Raw genomic sequence first — 4,835 nt, 5'->3', positions numbered from 1 at the left:
TCTAAAACACAATCTAAACCCCAATCTAGATCCTACAATCAAGGGTCAAAGACCCTTCAAAATTTGAATACTTTCCTAACCTCTCTAACCAAAGTAAGAAGGATACCTAGACATTATCTAAAGATATTTAAAAAGCTTCCTTTCTCCCATAAAATAATGTTAGAAAGAAAACTCTATATATGTTAAAATCTTATCAATCAATCTATCATTAAGAATTACAATTTCATTCAATTAAGGGTGCTTGATTTTCTAAATTTTCTCACATGGTATGAGAGTTTATGTTCTAATCCAAGGAAAAATAAATCATCTACATCATACAAAAAATCACTCCTCCCTCTAGTACTCATCCTCTCTTCCTAAACCTAACATCATATTTTTCCTTTGCTTGATTTCCATGGCCATCTTGCTCTTTTCTTTCAAACACCATGAATAACTATTACTCATCGTCCAACCCATCACCTCCATCTATGTTGTGACTTCTATCACAACACATATCTCCATTGAACTCTCCTCAACAACTGTGTTATGGAGGTATCAATGGATCTCAGTCGTGCACTCTTAATGATCAATCGATTTCATTGACAGATCTTTTACTCCACCAACCCAGTTTATCAATGACAACATGAATCCACCAGTTATCAATCCAGCCTTTGAGGAATAGGATCTCAAAGATCAACTCCTTGTGAGTTAGCTGAATGCCTCCATGACTAAAGACGCATTGTGTCATGTGGTCAACCTACAAACAACAAAAGATGTGTGGCAAAAGTTTGATACCATATTTGAAAATCAATCAGAGGTAAGAGAAATGCACCTTTGTCACACCCTTCAATATATAAAAATACAGGCGATCAAACATTGAATGATTGCATAAGCAAGTTTAAAGGTATTTGTGATGCCTTAGTTGCAATTCGAAGTCTAGTATTTGAAGAAGATAAAATTTTCTGGCTACTTCATGGCATGAACGCTTCGTAAGAGTCATTCATGACAACAATGCTCTCATGTCCACGTGTGCCATCCTATGAGGAAGTCCTTCCAATGCTATAGAGTCATTAAATGATACTCAACTATACTGTTAGTCAATCATTTATAGCAATGACACCTAAGTCTTCTCGTAACAAGAATAATGGACACACTCAAAGTCAAACCTTAGGTAGAAGGAAAATTAAAACAAATTACACACATTGTGGTGTTTGTAGGAATTGAGGATCAAGGTTCCCGTAAGGACACATATATTGATGCTAACAAATTAAGTTATTTAACTAGTGTATAAGTGAAATTCATACAAAATCACTAGCACAAAAGTCATTTTCGGGTGAGGAGTCGACCCCTTACTGGTGGAGTTAAGCCCATGTACTACACAACTATATTCAAAGTTGAATCCAATTTACAGTGAGTTTCCAGCCAAAAATAGTGTTGACCCTATTAATGATGTTACTAAAGGAGTTAAACCCACCCAGATGGAGTCGACCCCTTCCAGCAAGCAAAAAAGAAATGTGGAGCCGATACCTACTTACAATAAGAATTGGACTGAAAAGTCGAGTCTAGCTCATTTGTGTGGAGTCATCTCTATCTTAAAGAAAAAGAAAAAGGGGGGTTCGACCCTTGCTAACTGTAGTCAACCATTGTACTTAGGCTACAAAAAGATTCGAGTTCCTAGAGAAGGATTTGACCTCAAAACTAACTGTTGGAGTTAATGGATTTGACCATTGGAGTCGAGTCCACAATGCGAAATTTCAATTTTAGAATGTCAAAGGAAAATTAAGAACGGTATAGGTTTCCAAATTTTCGTAAGTGACCTACCAACATGTTCAACAAAAAAAAAAGGTTTTATTGATTATTTGTTGTAATTTTTGGAATATATTTTCATCTATTTTTATAAAATACCAAAAATAACTTTATCCACTCATAACGTCTAGTTTTTTAAACATAGGAAAACATTTTATATATGCCAAACTTAATGTGAACTTCAAGAGATGCTTGTCCCAAGGAATTTCAAAGGTCCCATGTTTCTCAAAGAGCTAGTGCCATTAAGATTAAAAAAGAAGTATTTTGTACTGAGTTTGCTAGTGAAAGCTAAGTATTTATGAATATTGATTTTAAGGTCTGATTTAGATATTTACTTATTGAATTGTGAATGGTGGTTTTTTTATAATTAAATCATTTTAGCCTTGACTTTATCATATCAATTGATAATTCTTGAAAGTCTTTCCATATAGCCATCATTTATGAAGTTCTCAAGTGCCTCAATTTGGAATCTATATTATTAATACTACTAAAATTGCCGGTATATTCACCCTAGGATTGGTGTAATTAATTTTTCTTCCAAATTATCATATTTACTATATAAGATGCTTATTTGTGCTTTGAATAGAAAAATAAGTCACCCTTGCAAGTAACGCAATCAAAACTTGTAGAAGTTGATTAGAAATTATAAAAATCTCTTAATTGAACCTGGTTGCTTACACATAGGAGCTACTGATCATAAGTCCCAAGGTGTTTGAGTTGGTATTGTACTTAAGTCTCTTGAAACTCTTAAGTTGTAGATGTCGTTTGGCTGATCTTAGTGAAAACTTTAATTCTAGAGTGAAGACTCCTTGGGAGTGGATTAACAATCTAAAACATTAATTGTGAACCATTGTAAAAATCTTTGGTATAGTGGTTGATTGACTTATCTTCTTGTTTATAAATATCTTATGTTCAATCTATTTTTAAATTAGCTACAAATATAAACCTATTGATCCCTTAAATTTATTCTTATAAGATCTTAGTGTTACTCATTGGTTGCCATATCATGTATGAGAAATCCTATAAAGTTACCAATTTTTATTACACAATGACTAAGTGGCATATGTGCTTCACATATATATATGTTGTTAAAATTAGAGCTAAAGGTTAAAAATGTGAGTTTAAATGCTTCATTTCACAAAGAAGATAAGACAAGGACAAAATGACAAGAAACGATTCAAAATAAAGAGAAAACAAACAAATGAAGAGACAAGATTTATGTCATTAAAGATTAAAAAGAAAAGTTCACTCCATTAAGGTCCTCTTTGGAATCCACAGAAAAGAAAAGGGAAGAAAAATGTATTTTTTGTGATTTGGTAGTAGAGGATCATTGAGAGAAAATCACTTTCTCTCACAAAATGGTGGAATTTGAGAAGAAAATAAAAGAAATAGAAACTTAAGAGAAAATTTTAATTATCAAAAATTTAAAATATTATCAATTTTATTTTCTTTTTAATTTTCCACGTATATCCAAACATGATAAATTACATTTTTCTTCCATTTTTCTCTCATTTTACGTGGGCATCCAAACAAGAGAAAATAAATCTATTTTTTTTTCTCGTTCTCGTCTCTTTCTTATCTTTTCAGTCCACTTTTTGTGTTTCAAATGCCGCTAAAAGATCTGCAATTATGTAGTTGGGACTCTTGGGTCATCTTGTTCTCCATTAAAGTATAAAAACCGGTCCTTGCTATTCTTTTTTTTTTTTTTTCTTTGGGCCTCTCTTACCCTAGCAATGCAATAATCAGTACCTCAATCACAATCTACTTTGGAAAGAAATCGTTTTCCTAGGAGATGTTTTAGAAGGATAAGAAGTTATACGTTTCCAAATCTAAACCAAGCGTTATACCCAGTGCAATGAATGTCACGTAATGCATGAATTTTTACATTTTAGATTTTGAGCAATTCCATTCAAATGCCCAGAAACAAAAAAAAAAAAAAAAACGATGGAAGAACTGCTGAGTTGAAAATCATGCCGCTGCAGAATGACAGCCATTGCAGCTGCAGTGTGGGAGGTGGTAGAACAGCTTTGGAACTCCCACTCACACTACAAAACTCTGGAAGAACCTGCTTTGAACGCAATCGATGAGGAAGAAGACCCTTAGAGGTCATTTGCACCACTTGCCCACCTCGTAGTCTGTCTCCTTCCAGGCCTGCACTGCAGCTATCATAATTGAGCCATGGCTTTTCAAAAGCTCGACCAAGAATCAATAAAGACATGGGAGACGATCTTTCTGCAGGTTGTACAGAAGGCCAGAAATGATTCAGCTTACGAACACCCTGCTGTAACTGAGAATGATTCGTCTCCGGGTATAGGAAGAAATGGAAAATTATAATGAAATTTTAAATTCTAATGAGAAAAATATGAGTTTCTGATGGACATTTGACACCATATTTCTCTTTTTCTTCTAATTTTAAAGCTTATTTTTCTCGTTAGCAATGGAAGGACGCCCACCTCTTCTTACCCTTCACCAAAGGGAAGAGGGAGGCAATGGGAAGCCTCCCTTCTTGTCAGCCAATGGTGGGGAAAGGTACCCTACAGCTCCTGTCATTTCTTTGTCTACTGATGGGAAGTAAAGTTTTCCACCACCTCCATATCCTTTCAGTGGAGGGTAAGTGGAGGGAGCCTTCCTTCCCTCTATTGTGGGACATTTTACAGGCTTTCCCCCTTTGAGGAGACAGGTCTTAGGTGAGGCTTACAAAGGTGGGTTATTCTTCCTTGGAAAAAAGGAGCAAAAAACATACTTAATCAATGTAAAATTTGTATCATTCAAGTAGGCTACAAACCCTTGCACCTCAAATCCCAAATAATCACTTTTCTTAGGGTTTCATAATTTTACCAATTTTTTTTTAAAGAAGAAAATAATGCATACTTATATAAATTATGAGAATCTATTTTGAAATATTAAAATGTGCTAGTTTTAATTTAGGGTTTCTAAATTTTATCAATTTTCTTTATTAAATTAAAAATAAACCATTTTTTTAATAAAAATTATTAAAATTCGTCTCTCTATATAAATGGAACTATTGTAAGAAAAAAAAGAGGTTATTT

This window comes from Aristolochia californica, unplaced genomic scaffold, assembly GCF_029961685.1.
Source record: "Aristolochia californica isolate CCGP_79_NKW_82.1479 unplaced genomic scaffold, dmAriCali1.0.hap1 SCAF_10, whole genome shotgun sequence".
Taxonomy (NCBI): Eukaryota; Viridiplantae; Streptophyta; class Magnoliopsida; order Piperales; family Aristolochiaceae; genus Aristolochia; species Aristolochia californica.
This window is presented reverse-complemented; position numbering follows the sequence as displayed.